At 42.6% G+C, this 21190-nt stretch overlaps 1 long non-coding RNA gene across 1 annotated transcript in view; it reads left to right on the top strand.

The window, feature by feature from the left end:
- The first annotated feature begins 9750 nt into the window (after positions 1 to 9750).
- The window catches only part of LOC129829798 (uncharacterized), a 71566-nt gene continuing 60126 nt past the window's right edge, over positions 9751 to 21190 (top strand). Inside the window, exon 1 of the long non-coding RNA XR_008755453.1 lies at positions 9751 to 9824. This is a non-coding gene — a long non-coding RNA (uncharacterized LOC129829798). The remainder of the gene's footprint in view (positions 9825 to 21190) is intronic.

Genomic DNA, 21190 nt, shown 5'->3' with positions numbered 1-21190 from the left:
TGTGTTATTGACTGTGCGTTTGTTTATATGTTTTTGTTTTTGTCGCACTGCTTTGCTTTGTCTTGGCCAGGTTTCAGTTGTAAATGAGAACTTGTTCTCAACTGGCCTACCTGGTTAAATAAAGGTGAAATAAAAAATTAAATAAATAAAAACATTAGAGGCCTGGCCCCCACCATTATCAAAAACTGAACCAGCAGATATGAAGTGCTTGTTAAAAACCCCTACAATATCAGCTTTATCCTTCACTTCATTAGAATCCATCATTAATGGTCAGGAAGGCCTGAGGATACATTAGAACCTGACACTGATTTGATTAGCTTCCAGAACTTGGTAGGGTTGTTTAGGTTCTCTGTGACTGCATTTAAATAGCAATCTGATTTGGACTTCCTGATCAAACCTGTGCATTTGTTTCTTAGTGCTCTGAAGGAGGCCCAGTCAACATGAGCATTTGTATGTCTAGCTTGAGCCCAAGAGATATCTCTTTCTAATTAATTCTGCCAAGTTATCAGAAAACTAGGGATTGTCCCTTCCACTGATTCTACATTTCTTCACAAGGGCATACTTATCACAAATCGACACAAATTTCATATAAAAATAGTCCCAGGCAGTGACTGTCAACATCAGGAATCAAACTTACTCTGTCAATATTATGGTACAGATCATGTAAGAACGCTTGCTCATCAAATTGTCTAAAATGTATTTTAAAAATATAACGGTGTTTGGCTTTGGTCATTTTTGTATTTCTAACACAAGCAATTGCACAGTGATCACTGACATCATTACAGAATATACCAGTCGATGTGTATTTGTGAGGTGTATTCGTTAGAAGAACGCGCAATAGAGTTGATTTGTTAGGTGCTCTGGGATTCGGTCTTGTAGGTGCATTAATTAATTGAGCAAGATTCAGAGAGTAATCAGTCCTTACAAAGAGTCCGATACAGATGTAAGCATGTCCCAGTTGAAATCTCCTTAAATAATTCAGATTGGACAATCTGACAACACTTTGAGAGCACTGTTGTTATTCTGTCTGCACTGTTTGACGGGACTGTAAGTTAGCCGTTGGCTAGCTAGCAAGCAAGAGATAAAAACGTTGCCAGCCAGTATGGCGATGGAACATTTAGAACAAACAACTGTGTCACGTCCACAGATACAAAACAAAAAGACTGAACGACTGGGTCACGTCTCTGGCAACTGAACCGATAGAACGAACAACCAGCCGGCTTGAGTAGCAACCTTAGATTTGTTTCGGGACTATATCTTGTGGAAGGATGACATAGTATGAATAAATTCATCAAAATAACGTTTTTAATGAAAATATGTCAATCATTATTTGAATATGTTGGTAACCCGTTGTATAAAAGTGATAATGACCTTGAAGCCAGTGTTTGGAGGATATATTGGCACGGTTTGCCGCCCCTCGACTTCGTCTCGGACCTAACAACACCTGTGCCAATATTCTCCAAACACCAGCTTCTCTGGCATTATCACTTAAATATAATTGGTGTCCCCATTCAAGTCAATGATGGCATAATGGGTGGACTGTGTCACGTTCCTGACCTTATTTTCCTTTGTTTAGTATGTGTTTAGTTGGTCAGGACGTGAGCTGGGTGGGCATTCAATGTTATGTGTTTCTATGTTGGGATCATTGGTAATTAGCCTGATATGGTTCTCAATCAGGGGTAGGTGTTTTACATTTCCTCTGATTGAGAACCATATTAAGGTAGGCTGTTCACACCGTTTGTTTGTGGGTGATTGTCTTCCGTGTCTGTGTTGTTACCACACGGGACTGTTTCGTTTGTTTAGTCTGTTCCTGTTCGTGCGTTCTTCGTGTTTTGTAAGTTCTCATGTTCAGGTCGGTCTACGTTGTTTTTGTAATTTATCAAGTGTGCTTCGTGTTCGTCTTTAAATAAATCATTATGTATTCATCACCAGCTGTGTTTTGGTCCGATCCCTGCTCCTCCTCAGACGAGGAGGTGAACACGTGTTACAGACTGGCGACTATAGCGAGTGTATCCATAGGAATTTATACATGAGCTAGCAACTTTTGACAGACTGGTTTCGGCTGGACGAATAAAAAAATAGTTGCTTAGCAACCGGATACTAACTGTGTTCTGTGGAGAAAAAAAGTGTTCCAATAGCTGCATAATCATTGTGATTGGAGGGTAGCTGTGAGGGTGATTGAATCTGGATCAAATCCTCTGTTGTCCTTGAGCTCATTAATGATGTTTGAAGATGGCAGAAAGGCCAGTCTCTTTTGGCACATGACATGGAGTACAGGGAGTGGATTAGCTAAAGAGACTGGTACCCAGGCTAATGTTAATATGATATCTGAATGAAAGTGTCGGTAATTCGACCATGTTTAGTTTAGATAGCTAACTAGACTAGACTAATTAACCAATAAAAAATATGACAGGCTAATTGAGTGACTGTCACTACTGATGCACAACCAATTTTCAAAATTGCACCTTGTTTATTATACTATAAAAAATGGCCAAGTGTGGACCTCAGTGTCCTCTGCATTCCTACAGCCGTGCCCACATCCTTTGAGAGATGAAACTGTTCTGTCTGTTGTCTCACTCTCTGCAGGTGAACGCAGTGTAACACTCTGGTGGCCTAATACATGGACTAGATATAATAATAACCACATCCATGTAAGGTCTGCATTCACTCCACTGTATGACCTCATTCTAGAACACAACCACAACTGTGATTTACCTCATTCTAAAACACAACCACAACTGTGATTTACCTCATTCTAGAACACAACCACAACTGTGATTTACCTCATTCTAGAACACAACCAGAACTGTGATTTACCTCATTCTAGAACACAACCATGACTAACCCCTTTATATTGTTGGCAAGTGAAATCCCAGAACGCCATCTGAAGCCACGACCACGCATGTCTCTTGAATAATGCAGTGAGATGGTGGGCTGGCCAACGACTGTATCAGACTATTTATGGGTGTGAATGAGATGTATTATGAACTGTGTCAAGTGTTGTTAGTAGGGAGGAGAGTCATGTGTGGAAATCTACACTATGCTGTGCCTTTTACAACATTGTACTAAAGTTATGATACAGTGCCTTATGATTAATGCTGTTGTCTTGGACATCTAATTGTATCCCCCTATGTGATTTTTATTGGATAATAAATTAGCCACAGCACATATAGACAATTTGTATTTTCTACCATCAGTCTGGAACGTTGTTCTCTCAGGACCGTCAGTTCAGGTCTTTGTAGGTCAAACGTTTACCGAGACATATTCTCGCAGGACCAGACCATGACACTGAGTACTCGTTCAAGGATGGCTTGAGGTGAGATGCCTGCACACCTGGGGGCACGGCTTATGAAGACCCAATGCCCAGATGCTTTTCAGACACTCTAATGGGTCCTAGAGCAGAGCATGGGCTGAACAGAGCAGAGCAGAACAGAGCTAGGCTGGGTTAGGGGGGATCATTCTGCCTCTGTGTGAGCTGTGTGAGAGTAAGCTTTGCTCTAAGGGCTTGTCGGGAAAGACAGCCACATTGTTTAAAGCTCCAGGAGATTACCCCAGTCCTAACTGCTGTGAGGCTGTGATATGAGGGCTGGGTGGATTTACAGCAGGTTGGCTCAGGCTGAAGTGGGAGCTGAACTGAATTGAAGTGAGCCTGTTTTCTGTCTGACTATCCTGCGGCAGGTACTGGACTTGACAGACAGGTCTGTCTATACCAGCAGAGCACAGGGAATATCAGTCAGGAAATAGTGTTTAATCCCTATTGCCAAGGTCTGCACCACTGTTATACCAGAGAGGGATTACTCCCATTGAGAAGGTCTCCACCACTATAAAAGCAGAGAAGGATGGAGTCAGAGGTGAGTGGCCTGTGGTGATGAACCTCCACTGGGCAACCTCACATTTAAAAGGCTCTCATTACACCAAGGACGTTGCAATAAGGGACTGTGTGTTGTAAATCTTTTGGTTTCAATTTGTTTTGAATGGTACTGACATTACATGTTACCCACATAATAAGAACCATCAAATGCCAAAGCGTAGCCAATCAGATGAATACTAGGAATCAAATACCAAGGGACATACAATGTAATGTGTAATATAATATAAAGTGTCATGTATATCATATATGTAGGCAACACTACAGAGTGTATCTCACGGATCTACAGGGACATCCTGAGGTTCCCTGCAACAACCAATTAAAACGTCCAACCACATTAATGTCAGAACAGAAACAGTGCAAGGTGATGATTATAGAAAATGGAAGATGTATTATCATTTGTCAAGATCATATTGGAATTTTCATTTCGAACACTTTATGTTATAATGATATAATTATAAGGGCATTACAAAGACAAGCCTCCTTGACATCTCCAATATGAATTGATTCACTTCTACCCTCTCACTTTACATCTCTTGTAAATAGAGTCCTTTGCCAGGGTGTGCGTCTAAAAAGGTACCTATTATCTATATACTGTAATCATTTTCAACTGGGCAAATTAAGTGCACTATATAGGGAATTAGGCTGCCATTTTTTATGTAGTAGCCTATAGATGAACCCACATCCACTAACTTATTATAGGGGACTAATAGTGCTCTGTTTCCTACCTTTGTCCCTTCAATAGAGATTTGTGTCTCACCTAATGGAAAGCTGAGGCAGGTTCATGACTGGATATTTACAGCTGCTATTTACATACTTTATGGCCTATCCAGTGAGCAGAGGGACGGAGATGGAAGCCATTTGCAGTTCAACCCTCAGGGGAGAGAGAGGCTGACCTCTAACTTAGGTTAGAGACCAGTCGGCTGACAGGTTTACTAAGATGGAGCAGCGATGGGAGCCCCATGAAACTATAGTATACTGTATGTTTGGAAAGCAGAGAAGAGAACCCATGGTGGTCACAAAGGTGTATATTTACAGACACAAATGTGTATATTTACAGGTACAATTCATAGTGATCAATATCTCAGAATTAGAAGTAAACATGGGGAAGTTAGGCTAATTTCCCTCTGTAGTCCCTTGGCATGGTAAATAAATACAGATAGCTAATAGCTGACTGCTCAAAACACAACAATGTCCACAGTAATAAGCTAGTCTGTCAGGTGTGATATACCTCTAAAATCATCTTCGTTGTTGTTATTAGATACTCACAGGACTTTCCAGAAAAAAACATGGGTCTGGGCTGTTAATCAAAACATGGGTCTGGGCTGTTAATCAAAACATGGGTCTGGGCTGTTAATCAAAACATGGGTCTGGGCTGTTAATCAAAACATGGGTCTGGGCTGTTAATCAAAACATGGGTCTGGGCTGTTAATCAAAACATGTGGTGGTGTCGTTGTGTTGTTGTGCTGAGCAGTTATTTTCTCCTGTTTAATGTCTTGTTAGTGGCACCTCACCACACTCAGCCAACCCAGTCCCTCCCCCATGTGATTTGAGGTGATTGTTTTCTCTATGCGTCATCGAGACGCTCCCAGAAAGCAATAAAGTGACAGAAAGCACAGCAATATGATGGGAAACAACCATAATGTCCCAGTCTATTCCGCACAGATGGACAGTAGCATTATACAGTTTAGGTAGTGGGATTTAAACTTTCTGATGAACACCTTATTAGGTTGGAGTTTGGGATGTTGTGTTGTTACTGCCCCCGGAACCATGTCGCACTAAATTTGACAAGTTAATGTGATCAAACTTATATAATGCAGTGAGTTGATGAAATCATTCTTGTTCGTGTTCCAGTCTTCACTACAGTAAAGTAGGAGGCTGTGGTTGAATTCAGTCCTATCAGCACGAATAGCTCCTCGAGGCAGGGAGAGCTATATTTTATTCAGCACCGTATTCAGCATAAACAGATGTTAAAATTGTACTTTTCAGCAATAAGACTCAATGAGCTTTATTTGCAGCTGCAGATTGAGGTCACGGGTGGTCAGTGATTTAAATAACCCTGACCAATAACTTTTTTCGAATCTCATTCTCAAATTACAGCAGATTCTCCAGCAGTATCACTCTCTTGATAGTCTCTCGTGACAGATGTTAACATTTAAATGTTAACCAAAAATAATAGTTGGCCAAAGCACACGCTAGATTTGGTTGTGGTACCAAGTTAACTCTCCGAATTAACCACTATGATTTGACTTAAACATATTGAATGGCATCTCTCTGCTACATTCTGATATTTATTGAACCTTTATTTAACTAGGCAAGTCAGTTAGGAGCAAATTCTTATTTACAATGATGGCCTACTGGGGAACAGTGTGTTAACTGCCTTGTTCAGGGGCAGAAATACAGATTTTTTCCTTGTCAGCTCAGGGATTGAACCCAGCAACTTTTCAGTTACTGGCCCAGTGCTCTAAACACTAGGCTACCTGCCGCCTAACATTACTGGTTCATTTTGTTGGGAGTCTTGTTTTTCCTCTAGATGCTCTCGGTCACACTTCCCTGCAAAAAGGAGGGATTGGGAGCCATAGAGATAGAATTATGGAACATTGACTTGAATGGGAATTCCAGTTCTAGTAATTATATTTCTATGTTGGCAGCTGCCTGCCTCTAGTTCCTGTAGTGCTGTGAGGGCACAGGAGAGAGAGAGGCTGGCTCATAACAATTTACTGTAGATGCTCTTCAACGATATCTGCACCAGACACGCACATGCCTGCCTTGTCGAGAGTGCTAACACTGTAACTTGGTCTAGCTCATATTTTGGAATGGCATTTCAACTGTACCCAGTGAATAATAGGCAGAATCTACCATACATCCAGAACTGATTAGTGAAGGTGCTGGAGGCAAAAGGCAAAACTGGAAAAACAGGAAAAAGTCTCTGCACACATTCAGTCAGATGCACATGTCTTACTGTGGCTCTTTCAGTCAGTCGACCTTCATGAGAGCACTGTACCCAGTGGGAAAGCTACCATCAACCATGGAACACGGTTTTGTGAGGAAGATGGGAGGAAAGAAACTGCACAAAGATCTGTTTTGCATTATGTAATAAAAACAACGTGACTAAAATACAAGTTTTGAGACGTTGATTGACTGCACCAACTGAAATTCTGTTGAAGGTTTAGAACAGATTGCTGGGTAGCAAGAAATGTAGATCAAATAATGAGGGTTTTTGTTTTAATCACAATTTCAAGCATACTTTATGTATCAAAAGCCCTCAATACACACACACACACACACACACACACACACACACACACACACACACACACACACACACACACACACACACACACACACACACACACACACACACACACACACACACACACACACACACACACACACACACACACACACACACACACACACACTTATAATACAAGAGTACATGAACACACTTTCACCATTCATGCACATTATACAAGTGACCAAGGCAGGATTTTATTTTATTTCATTAGCCGTGGTTAATCAGTCTGACATCCCTTGGTCAGGCTGTTTAGTGTCTGGAAGAGACCTGATAGATAGAAGCTCAATTTGTATCACTTAACAGTGGTTGACCGAAGGACTGGCTGGGACTGCTCTACAGAAAGGAAAGCAGCTCTGGTAAGCTCTGAGAGGAGACAGAGTCAGTGACTGACTGGAGGTGTAGCCTAGTGGTTAGAGAATTGGACCAAAAGGTTGCGGGATTCAATCCCCATGCTGACAAGGTAAAAATCTGTCATTCTGCCCCTGAGCAAGGCAATTAACCCATTGTTCCCCAGGCACTGTGTATGTTGATTAAGGCAGCCCCCCACACCTCTCTGATTCAGAGGGGTTGGGTTAAATGCGGAAGACACATTTCAGTTGTACAATTGACTCAGGTATCCCCCCTTTATACATGGGATTGGGGGTAAGAAACTGTTACATAACTGCAATTTCTCTCAAGCGCACACACTCTCTCTATCCCTCTTTTGCTCTCTCTTTATCTCACACACTCTCTATTTCTCTTTCCCTCTCTCACTCTCTTTCTCACACTCTCACTCTCTCTTCTTTTTCAAAGAGAATATTAAACACTCATGCTTATCCAATAGAAACTCAACAGAAAAACACCCAAGGGAAAATGGATCCATCCTGCTCTTTTGTCATATCTGTCTAAAACTGATAAAGCTGACAAGCTTTGTCTCCATTCATCATGACAAAATGACCAAAACGCTCATTTTTCAAAACTGTCATGGTTGAAAGGTGAGGAAGGCTTTACTGAATAGATGAGAAGGGAATATTCATGCTTGGTAATCACCCCATGAACCCCCTTTCCTCATGAATCATTAAAGGTGCACTATAAATTGGAAAACTAAACTTCAGAACGGAAGTATAGAAATACAGTGCACACGCTGTAGAACAGATCAACCGTTTCTTAGACTTGCTTTCAATGAGAATGACAGTTCTATAACTAAGGTTGGGTCGCCCAAAAAGTTACATAGTGCAGCTTTAACAAAGATACAAATGAAAGAATTTGACCTCAATTAGTGGGCTTCTTTTACCTGATGGACTCTGCAGCTCCATTCATGTGTCTCAATAACTCCCCCACAGCTGTGATGAAGAGACCAGTCAGGCGGCCAGTCAGTCTTTGAGCCCAGTGTTATTAGTTATTTCCCAATATATACAGTGCATTCGGCAAGTATACACATATATTTTCCGAATGCACTGTGTGTATATATATTTTAAAACAATGTTTCCTAATACAGTATTAGCAGGGTAAAGTTTATCTATACTGATGAAGTTCTGCAAAGATCAACTTTCTTCTCTTTTAGTAGGTCAACACCTTGACAACCATAAGACTCCAGATGATACGTCAACCATTAAGAATGCTTGATTACACAAGGCCATCATGGAAACTTTGAAAGTGACAGATTCATTTACATATCTGAATCACAGTTTCATTCAGAAGTGATTACAGTGCCCCTAATGCTGTCAGAGGAGATTAGCAAGTGCTTTCATAACAACATACATACGTATTCATAGCGCAGTGTCGCATAAGACATTTGTTGACCACATCAGTATGCCCCTCTTGTCCCTGTCCAGAACTGACATGTCACCCTGTGGGAGATGGCTGGTAAAATGGATATTTAGACGATCATCAGCCCCTCATTCTCAAGGACAGTCAAAAGAGCTGCAAGAATGGAAGGAACGAACAAAGTAAGAAGGGTTAGGGTTGAAGCTAGGGTTAGGGTTGAAGCTAGGGTTAGGGTTGAAGCTAGGGTTAGGGTTGAAGCTAGGGTTAGGTTTGAAGTTAGAGTTAGGGTTAGGGTTAGGGTTGAAGCTAGGGTTAGGTTTGAAGTTAGAGTTAGGGTTAGGGTTGAAGCTAGGGTTAGGGTTGAAGCTAGGGTTAGGGTTGAAGCTAGGGTTAGGGTTAGGGTTGAAGCTAGGGTTAGGGTTGAAGTTAGAGTTAGGGTTAGGGTTAGGGTTGAAGTTAGAGTTAGGGTTAGGGTTGAAGCTAGGGTTAGGGTTGAAGCTAGGGTTAGGGTTGAAGTTAGAGTTAGGGTTAGGGTTGGAGTTAGTCTACATGGGGGTCTTTGGCAATGGGGTTTAATGTAGCCTAATATGTGCAAAGTTAACTTTTCAAACTTGATGTTCCTTACTTTGCCAGTTGAGAACTAAAATGGCGACTGGCTTTCGATAAACCTTTATGCGGTGTAACGTCTTCATCTTTAACCCATCCTATCCTTTATTAAAGCATGCCTCTATAAGGTCTCTTAACGGTACACGCAATATTTCATCCCAGCAGATTGACAGGTGTGATAATGATTTCCTGCTGATCCCAAAATGAATGTGGGCTCTCTCTCTCTCTGTCAGAGTCCCAGTGGGTTTCATCACGCACATGGATTGTTGATGACTGAAGCAAACCAAGTGGAATGCAATACCTCAGGTCAGGTCGTCAGCACGATATGAAGTATATGTTTTCTTTGATGGTTAACATAACAAAATGTTAGCATATAGAAATGCTATAATGAATACAGATTCTCAATTTATAGTATTACTCAGAGTAAGATGTTTTATTGCATAAAAAAATCATGAATGGTTTTCAGTTGTCCTATCTCTTGCCTGACCCGTGTTTATACACCGTAGGTACTGAGGCCATGGATATAGTCCACCCTCATTTGACAACCCTCTCACATGCCAGCCAAATCCACCCACTGACTGCAATGCCCCCTTAATCCAACTGTCATTCCCCGTAGTTCCTCATGAAGGAGATGTCTGATCTTGGCCTGGAACGCTTTGACATTTTTTCAATTTGCTTCTTTGTTTCTCTTCTCTCTCTCTGCTTTCTCCTCTCTCTCTGCTTTCTCCTCTCTCTCTGCTTTCTTCTCTCTCTCTGCTTTCCTCTCTCTCTCTCTCTCTCTCTCTCTCTCTCTCTCTCTCTCTCTCTCTCTCTCTCTCTCTCTCTCTCTCTCTCTCTCTCTCTCTCTCTCTCTCTCTCTCTCTCTCTCTCTCTCTCTCTCTCTCTCTCTCACTGTGTGTTTGGGTGTGTGTGTGTACGTGCTCGCCTGTGTGTGTGTCCCTTAGTCTAAGTGAATGCCCTCTCTGATTCCTCATTTCATCGTTCCCAAGGCAATAGGGGGTTGGGAACCAGCGGATGCAGGGCTGATTGCCTCTTTGCTGTCCCAGAGAACGCTCAAGGGGCAAATGTAGATTTGGGATAGAGAGGGGTTGTTGTCTAGTGCGTCAAAGGCATTGGTACACAGAACTTTATAAAATGGCTGTGTGGTTTGTCCTAAATATTGCTTCGTAAGACCTCCAAGGGATTGAAATGAGAAAATGAACCCAGACCTGACTTTTGGATTGAGACAGTGTTCTGCTATGACCCTTTGATAGAATGACTAAAACACAAATGGCTTGAAATATGGTGCTAATTTTGACCAATTTTAGATAACAATCTTACCCTTAAGATATTACATTTATATCTTATTCAGTACGTAATAATCATGGTGGCTTGAACTGGGCTTATTAGTCTTCTGTCTGTCTGCAGGGGGATGGGTTCTCATAAAGGGCTGTTGGCTAAATCAGTGACATCAGACATTATTCTCTGGCAGTCTGGTGCATTATCTTCATTACAACCTCCTGGTGGTTTTCATCTGAGATAGGAGCTGGGAGAGCTGGAGGGGGTAAACCAAGGTGAGGGGAATGACATATTGAAGATAGATAAATATCCAGCCTTCCCATAGTTCTTTTATAGTGTTCCTACAAAAGATGGACATTGCCATAATGTAATTTGGTATCATACATTCAGAAAAAAGGTGCTAACTAGAACCAAAAAGGGTTATTCGGCTGTCTCCATAGGAGAACCCTTTGAAGAACCCCTTTTCGTTCAAGGTGGAAACATTTTGGGTTCCATGTAGAACCCTTTCCACAGAGGGTTCTACATGGAACCCAAAATAGTTCTACCTGGAACCAAAAAGGGTTCTCCTATGCGGACAGCCGCAGAACCCGTTTGAGTGCAATTACAGGGTCAGGGACCAACTGATGCACATACTCTCAGAGTTCTACTATAATTATAAACTGGGTGGCTAAAGCCTTGCATGTTGATTGGCTGCACGCCGTGATATATCAGACCATATACCACGGGTATGACAAAACATGTATTTTCACTGCTCTAATTATGTTGGTAACCAGTTTATAATAGCAATATGGCACCTCAGGGGTTTATGATATTTAAGTGATAATGCCCGAGAAGCCAGTGTTTGGAGGATATATTGGCACAGGTGTTGTTACCAGACCATGACAATATATCCTCCAAACACCAGCTTGGAGGGCATTATCACTTTTGTACAAAATGTTCCAATAATGATTTACATATTTTCAAAAAAATAATAATTTGTAATCAATTTATTCCTACAATTTCATCCTTCCACAAGATTTAGTCCCGACACAAGCCGCCTGGTCAATCGTTCTATTGGTTCTGTCGCCAGAGACACGACCCAGTCATTCAGTCGTTTTGTTCTGTATCTATGGATGTTCGTTCTAAATGTTTTCTGTTACCATACTGGCTGGCAACGTGCTTATCCCTTGCTTGCTAGCTAGCCAACTATTGCTAACTTACGGTCACGTCAAACAGTGCAGCCAGAATAACAACAGTAGCTGCATTTGCATTTGTTTAGGCTCTTTTCTAGTGACATTTATTTGGACACATCCATAACAATGAGCTAATGAGGCGTGATTTCACCTTGCATAGAAAATGTGCTCTCGTGTCAGGACACTGTTGTTTAGAGGAGCTAGCCAACAACACTGCTAACACAATCACTTCCAACTGAAGCTGGAAAGACAGCAAACTAGCTGCACTTCATTTTGTTTTACCTGTTTTCTATTGACATTTCTTTGGATATATTCATAAAAATGATGCCAGCTGATTCATGATTTAGACTGGCTGAGAAACGATGCCTGCCTGTCTGTCTCATCCCGACTACTGACACGTTCATTACTATACGACAACTGGAGATCGAATTGGAATATTTAAACACTGTTGCAAATGTTGGAGAGACAGACAGCAAGGTTTATACAAATCTCCTCTGTTGAAAACTAAATGTTAGTCTAAAAGAAATGTGAAATAATGTCTAGATGCTTTTTATTTAGTTGTAATCAAGTTTTTAAATTGCCTGGCTGGGCTGATGAGACAGTGGATTGCGCAGTCAGATGGAACAGAGTAAATAGGCATTTTAACGTCCTATATTTAGCCAGTGGTAACTTGTGGAATAGACACCGGCTGGAATGCGGTTTTAACCAATCAGCATTCAGGATTAGACCCACCTGTTGAATAAATGGCCAATATAGCCACTTTTAAGGTCTGTATCCAGGCACTCCCCGTTGGGTCGTGCGTTAAGAACAGCCCTTAGCCGTGGTGTATTGGCCATATACCACACACCCTTATTTCTTAATTATACCACAGACCTATTTCAGCACATCCTGAGACATTAGGAACCCCTGGTTCATTTGGAACACATAAAATAACACTTTTACACAACAACCAACCAGCCTCTCCTCTCTTATCCAGGTTATTGATTTCATAATTAGTCCTCTTAGTGGGGCTAACGACGTCAGTGGAGGCTCTGACAGCAGCAAGTTAAATGGCCGTGTACAGTATGCGTCACCTTCCATCCTCCTATCTGTGCTGTGCCTAAAGGTCATCTAAAGGTCGCACTGTGGAGCCCAGCCAATGACGTACAGGTATATGAGCCTAGCAGGAAGAGGAGGTCCATAAAAGATGGACCCATATATCATGACTGTGATGTTACATAATATGTCAGCCAATGACGTACAGGTACTGTGTATGTATATGACTAACACCAAGAGGACCATATAGGATGAATCTATATCATGACTGTGTTGGTAATAGGTACACAGGAACACATTATAGCCTGCAGGTCAGTGGCGGTCGGTGCCATTTAAGATGAGGGAGGATGATTTATGTTTATTATGAGCATAGCCTTGTTTCTACTACATGATACTTGAATTTTCCCTATACTCATCATGTGGTTGCTACAACCTAGCCTATGAATGAAAGTTTACAACGTAGGTGCACACAGGTCGAGAGAAAAATTGCACACTCTTGCCTGCATCTACTGTAGCTGATCTAGTAATCATTAGTCCAACACTTGCAAAGGAGAGTTTCTATTCGACAAATTCAGGTATGTTTATCCCCGTTTCATTCCGTTTCATTCCGTTTAAGAAACGCGGTATGAATACACTGCTGATTGCGTGTAAACACAGTTAAATTTCATAGCAGCCACTTTGTATTCCTTCTCGCATCTATGCGGTCTCCTCCTCACCTTTTCCCTTCGCTTCTGGACTTCAATGCACAACAAGTCAGCTGTATGTGACCAGGCAAAAAAAAACATTCTATCCAAACCATATCATAACCGCTACACACAGCCTATATTGTTGTCACCATATTAGCTAGTCAACATAGCTGATAGAACTAACACGTTATTAAACCCACTACAATCATGCAGTAACGTTACAGTGTACGGTCAGTCAGTAAGCAGTTTAGCAGTTACACTGGCGGGCCCTGGTGGCAATAAATTAGTAAAACCTAAAGCTGTAAAGAAGTAGGTGCTTAGCCACCGTGAATACAGCTGTAACCTAAAAATGTGCAGACATCATTGGACAGGAAAAGGCGCAACGCTCGCTCATCATTAAAAATGTGTCGTTTTATTAGACAAGTATAAAAGATATGGTTGATTGATTTTTGTGGCCTTCAATTGCCTTCTTCAGAATCAAAAAAACTAAAGCTTACCTTGACTTGGAAGAGTTCTAGTGGTGTGTTGGATAGTCATAGCCATCTAGCTAACATAGCATCCCTCTGTTTGAGCAGGGTGTTAGTAGCCTAAACTAGCTAGCTGCATTTGCTAGCTAAGTAAGTGGAGTACTAGATTCATTCTCTGATTGGGTGGACAACATGTCACTTCATGCTGCAAGAGCTCTGATCGGTTGGAGGACGTCCTCCAGAAGTTGTCATAATTACTGTGTAAGTCTATGGAAGAGGGTGATAATCAGGAGCCTCCTAGGTTTTGTATTGAAGTCAATGTACCCAGAGGACGGAAGACAGCTGTCCTCCAGCTACACCATGGTGCTACTCTACAGAGTGCTGTTGGAGGATACTGTAGACCTTCATCGCAAAATAGTTTGTTATTTGGTGATGTGAATATATTTAGTGTAGTTTTATCTAAAAAGGATAATTTTTAAAATGTTAAAAAAATTATTTTTATGAAATTTACTGATGATTGTCCTCCCCATCCTCCTCTGAGGAGCCTCCACTGCTGCAGGTATAAGGCTTCTTTACCTGTTATAAGCATGTATGGTTGTATGTAGCATGTATTTATAATGTATTATAACAATGCTTATAATACATTATGTCTCTGTGTGCAAGATTTTGTAATGTACTCAGCTACATATGAGCTACTTATTATAAATATTTATTCTGTATGAACAGACTTGTGGATGTGTAGGACAGTGCAGTTAATGTCTTTAAGAAGTGCATTACATAAAACCAGCTCTATTAAATCTGAGGACATTGCTACCACTGACTATTAATACAGACTGAAGAAAAAGATTCAAGGCTGTGTAATTTACTATGTCAGTATTATAAATTCAGCAGCACTTTCGCCATGCTTCGCTAAGCCACTGGAACAGTGCATTTAGGTGTAAACTCACTATCCTATAAGAGAAAAGGGGGATATGAAATGTATTACCACTTTGTTGAACACAATGACTTAGCATGCATACTAAAGACTGTCTGGGCAGTGGTTGTTTATTTGGTATTTTGTATGTGTTATGATGGAATAACACCATAAAAGTTTCATGGCAGTAACTTACCCCTGGTTCTCATGAATTAGTAAATTGTATAGACTAGTTTGGCTGATGTTCAAGGCCAAAGGTTTTATGGGTTCTGAATCAGACACTGTCTAGTACAACTGCAGAACAGAACAGACTAGAAGAGACCCTGGGAGAATATACCACAGCCTAGCAACACATGAGTTATTTGATGTGTGTGTGTGTGTGTGTGTGTGTGTGTGTGTGTGTGTGTGTGTGTGTGTGTGTGTGTGTGTGTGTGTGTGTGTGTGTGTGTGTGTGTGTGTGTGTGTGTGTGTGTGTGTGTGTGTGTGTGTGTGTGTGTGTGTGTGTGTGTGTGTGTGTGTGTGTGTGTGTGTGTGTGTGTGTGTGTGTGTGAGTGAGAGAGAGAGAGAGAGAGAGAGAGAGTTTCTGACTATATGGAAGTATTCCTACCTATTTCCTAAAGAGCCATTCAATATGCATCACAAGCTACTCTTTATTTGTCAGTTGTGTTGCTGAGCCAAATGCTTGTGGGAAGGCTGCTAGATAATGCTAATCATTATAGTGATGCTTTTGACTGTAGTGATTAATTTCCTCTGTAGATGCTTCTCCTGCCTCTGTTTTTGACAGCTTTGTGTAACAGAAAAACACAGGGCAGCTCATTTGCAACTCGCCAGGTGTGCAACTTTTTTTTAGGATAACATTAAGAGATGCATGAAATGGAAAAGGTAGTCAGTTAGCAAGCTTTGCTAGTTTGGAGCTCAATGGGGTTGCATTATATCCAGTTTGTCACAGAATTTGACTTCCATTCATTAAACTATAGATTGCTTTTTATTGAGAATAAATGGGAAATGTAATATAATATGTCTGATTTGGTTCAAGGGGTGAAAATAGTATATTCCAACACACATGCCCCCCCCCCCCCCCCCCCCCCCCAGCCATATCAGCTAAAGGTCTCATCACCTTCCAAGTGCCCCCCCCCCCCCCCCCCCCCCCGAGCTATGGCACACTGAGCCACAATGTTCTGCCCATGGCACACCTTGTTCCCTCTCCGCTTGCTGGCTGATTAACACATTCTCCTAAGGCTCTTCCCTGGAAACCACAGACGTGCAATTGATGTGGAACGCTCCATTCTGTTCCCCCTCGCAGCAGGTGACGAAGATGTGCCTGTGGTGGTGTCACACTGACCTGAGCGTTGTTTACTGCATAACAGAGGGAGAGAGAAAGAGAGAAGGGGGAGAGAGAGAGAATGAGAGAAGTGTGAGAGAGAGCGAAAGAAAGAGAATGACATAAGGGGGAGAGAGAGAGACTAAGAGATAGAGAGAGAGAGAGAGAGAGAGAGAGAGAGAGAGAGAGAGAGAGAAGGGGGAGAGAGAGAGAGAGAGAGAGAGAGAGAGAAGGGGGAGAGAGAGAGGGAGAGCGAAAGAGAAAGAAATACTGAGGAAGTCAGGTAGAGAACAGCTGTAAGGGCAGAACAACCTCACCATGTCCTGCTCCCTCTCTGTTCTTATCTACTGCATGTGGGCAACACATAACTCACCATGTCCTGCTCCCTCTCTGTTCTTATCTACTGCATGTGGGCAACACATAACTCACCATGTCCTGCTCCCTCTCTGTTCTTATCTACTGCATGTGGGCAACACATAACACACCATGTCCTGCTCCCTCTCTGTTCTTATCTACTGCATGTGGGCAACACATAACACACCATGTCCTGCTCCCTCTCTGTTCTTATCTACTGCATGTGGGCAACACATAACACACCATGTCCTGCTCCCTCTCTGTTCTTATCTACTGCATGTGGGCAACACATAACTCACCATGTCCTGCTCCCTCTCTGTTCTTATCTACTGCATGTGGGCAACACATAACTCACCATGTCCTGCTCCCTCTCTGTTCTTATCTACTGCATGTGGGCAACACATAACTCACCATGTCCTGCTCCCTCTCTGTTCTTATCTACTGCATGTGGGCAACACATAACTCACCATGTCCTGCTCCCTCTCTGTTCTTATCTACTGCATGTGGGCAACACATAACTCACCATGTCCTGCTCCCTCTCTGTTCTTATCTACTGCATGTGGGCAACACATAACTCACCATGTCCTGCTCCCTCTCTGTTCTTATCTACTGCATGTGGGCAACACATAACTCACCATGTCCTGCTCCCTCTCTGTTCTTATCTACTGCATGTGGGCAACACATAACTCACCATGTCCTGCTCCCTCTCTGTTCTTATCTACTGCATGTGGGCAACACATAACTCACCATGTCCTGCTCCCTCTCTGTTCTTATCTACTGCATGTGGGCAACACATAACACACCATGTCCTGCTCCCTCTCTGTTCTTATCTACTGCATGTGGGCAACACATAACACGCCATGTCCTGCTCCCTCTCTGTTCTTATCTACTGCATGTGGGCAACACATAACACACCATGTCCTGCTCCCTCTCTGTTCTTATCTACTGCATGTGGGCAACACATAACACACCATGTCCTGCTCCCTCTCTGTTCTTATCTACTGCATGTGGGCAACACATAACTCACCATGTCCTGCTCCCTCTCTGTTCTTATCTACTGCATGTGGGCAACACATAACACACCATGTCCTGCTCCCTCTCTGTTCTTATCTACTGCATGTGGGCAACACATAACACACCATGTCCTGCTCCCTCTCTGTTCTTATCTACTGCATGTGGGCAACACATAACTCACCATGTCCTGCTCCCTCTCTGTTCTTATCTACTGCATGTGGGCAACACATAACACACCATGTCCTGCTCCCTCTCTGTTCTTATCTACTGCATGTGGGCAACACATAACACACCATGTCCTGCTCCCTCTCTGTTCTTATCTACTGCATGTGGGCAACACATAACTCACCATGTCCTGCTCCCTCTCTGTTCTTATCTACTGCATGTGGGCAACACATAACACACCATGTCCTGCTCCCTCTCTGTTCTTATCTACTGCATGTGGGCAACACATAACTCACCATGTCCTGCTCCCTCTCTGTTCTTATCTACTGCATGTGGGCAACACATAACACACCATGTCCTGCTCCCTCTCTGTTCTTATCTACTGCATGTGGGCAACACATAACACACCATGTCCTGCTCCCTCTCTGTTCTTATCTACTGCATGTGGGCAACACATAACACACCATGTCCTGCTCCCTCTCTGTTCTTATCTACTGCATGTGGGCAACACATAACTCACCATGTCCTGCTCCCTCTCTGTTCTTATCTACTGCATGTGGGCAACACATAACACACCATGTCCTGCTCCCTCTCTGTTCTTATCTACTGCATGTGGGCAACACATAACACACCATGTCCTGCTCCCTCTCTGTTCTTATCTACTGCATGTGGGCAACACATAACACACCATGTCCTGCTCCCTCTCTGTTCTTATCTACTGCATGTGGGCAACACATAACTCACCATGTCCTGCTCCCTCTCTGTTCTTATCTACTGCATGTGGGCAACACATAACTCACCATGTCCTGCTCCCTCTCTGTTCTTATCTACTGCATGTGGGCAACACATAACTCACCATGTCCTGCTCCCTCTCTGTTCTTATCTACTGCATGTGGGCAACACATAACACACCATGTCCTGCTCCCTCTCTGTTCTTATCTACTGCATGTGGGCAACACATAACTCACCATGTCCTGCTCCCTCTCTGTTCTTATCTACTGCATGTGGGCAACACATAACACACCATGTCCTGCTCCCTCTCTGTTCTTATCTACTGCATGTGGGCAACACATAACACACCATGTCCTGCTCCCTCTCTGTTCTTATCTACTGCATGTGGGCAACACATAACTCACCATGTCCTGCTCCCTCTCTGTTCTTATCTACTGCATGTGGGCAACACATAACACACCATGTCCTGCTCCCTCTCTGTTCTTATCTACTGCATGTGGGCAACACATAACACACCATGTCCTGCTCCCTCTCTGTTCTTATCTACTGCATGTGGGCAACACATAACTCACCATGTGCTGCTCCCTCTCTGTTCTTATCTACTGCATGTGGGCAACACATAACACACCATGTCCTGCTCCCTCTCTGTTCTTATCTACTGCATGTGGGCAACACATAACTCACCATGTCCTGCTCCCTCTCTGTTCTTATCTACTGCATGTGGGCAACACATAACACACCATGTCCTGCTCCCTCTCTGTTCTTATCTACTGCATGTGGGCAACACATAACACACCATGTCCTGCTCCCTCTCTGTTCTTATCTACTGCATGTGGGCAACACATAACACACCATGTCCTGCTCCCTCTCTGTTCTTATCTACTGCATGTGGGCAACACATAACTCACCATGTCCTGCTCCCTCTCTGTTCTTATCTACTGCATGTGGGCAACACATAACACACCATGTCCTGCTCCCTCTCTGTTCTTATCTACTGCATGTGGGCAACACATAACTCACCATGTCCTGCTCCCTCTCTGTTCTTATCTACTGCATGTGGGCAACACATAACTCACCATGTCCTGCTCCCTCTCTGTTCTTATCTACTGCATGTGGGCAACACATAACTCACCATGTCCTGCTCCCTCTCTGTTCTTATCTACTGCATGTGGGCAACACATAACACACCATGTCCTGCTCCCTCTCTGTTCTTATCTACTGCATGTGGGCAACACATAACTCACCATGTCCTGCTCCCTCTCTGTTCTTATCTACTGCATGTGGGCAACACATAACACACCATGTCCTGCTCCCTCTCTGTTCTTATCTACTGCATGTGGGCAACACATAACTCACCATGTGACCTGCCACTGTTTATACTGCGTGTTTCATTAGACTTCATGTTCATTAAGAACACCAGTCTCTGGTGGCTAGTTTGCTGACAGAGATAGAGAGAGTGAGCCCCAGTATTCTGGAAGACATCCATGATGTACCATGATCCACCTAGCCTGCTCTGCTGCCATCTGTTCCTGTTAGTTCTGTTTGGCTGGGAATGCACATGTTTACACAACACACAGTGTGGCTCCTCCTCTAACTGCATGTGATAGGCCCATGTCAGACATAGCACACTCACAAGACAATCAATGACAATGTTGCTTGAATTATTACTGTGTGTCGTATAATGCATCTAAATCCCCCATATGATGGATAGAGTACAGATGGACAAATTGAATGTCACGTAACATATTCATGTATGACAGTAGAGGCTGCTGAGGGGAGGACAGCTCATAATAATGACTGGAATGGAGCAAATGGAATGGCATCAAACACATGGAAACTATGTGGAAACCATGTGTTTGATGTATTTGATACCATTCCACTAATTCCGCTCCAGCCATTATCACAAGCCCGTCCTCCCCAATTAAGGTGCCACAACCTCCTGTGATGTATGAATGCCATAAGACCAACAATGTTGCTTGAAGTATTACTATGTATCTGTATTTCACAATATATCTGAATGTAGGCCTATCTACCGTATGTAAAAGCAGGGCATCACACAGGGTGGGACGTGATGCCATCCTAGGGAAGAAATTTACAGACACAATTAACTCTTTTATTCTCTTTTGTATTTCACCAGGGTTCCCAGACTAGGGTATATTTGTTGTTTAGAGATTCCTTATTGTTTCAGTACAGATTGGTGATCCTCTACCCTTTCAGAGGTAGTTTATTAGTAAAAATATTGACAACAACAATTCCAGAAACTCTCCCCAAAGACCAATCCATCTAAATAATTTAAACCTGAGTAAACTGAACTGGCTCTGTGTTCTGCAACATCAGCAAACTAACAAAGACAGGAAGTCTTATGTATGGAGACTCTGCTCTGTCAAACATAGCAGGTCTGTTTTTATTTCTTATGTAACAAAAGTGAGTAAATATTCTAGTTTGTGATGCGTTTTGAAATAGTAAATGGAAAAAGTGTGAATGTTATGTTGCATTACTATTTACCAAAAGCTGCAGGAACTGGAGAAATGTATA

This window comes from Salvelinus fontinalis, chromosome 31 (assembly GCF_029448725.1).
Source record: "Salvelinus fontinalis isolate EN_2023a chromosome 31, ASM2944872v1, whole genome shotgun sequence".
Classification (NCBI taxonomy): domain Eukaryota; kingdom Metazoa; phylum Chordata; class Actinopteri; order Salmoniformes; family Salmonidae; genus Salvelinus; species Salvelinus fontinalis.
Note: the sequence above shows the minus strand (reverse complement) of the source record. Positions and strands in the feature narration are given on the sequence as shown.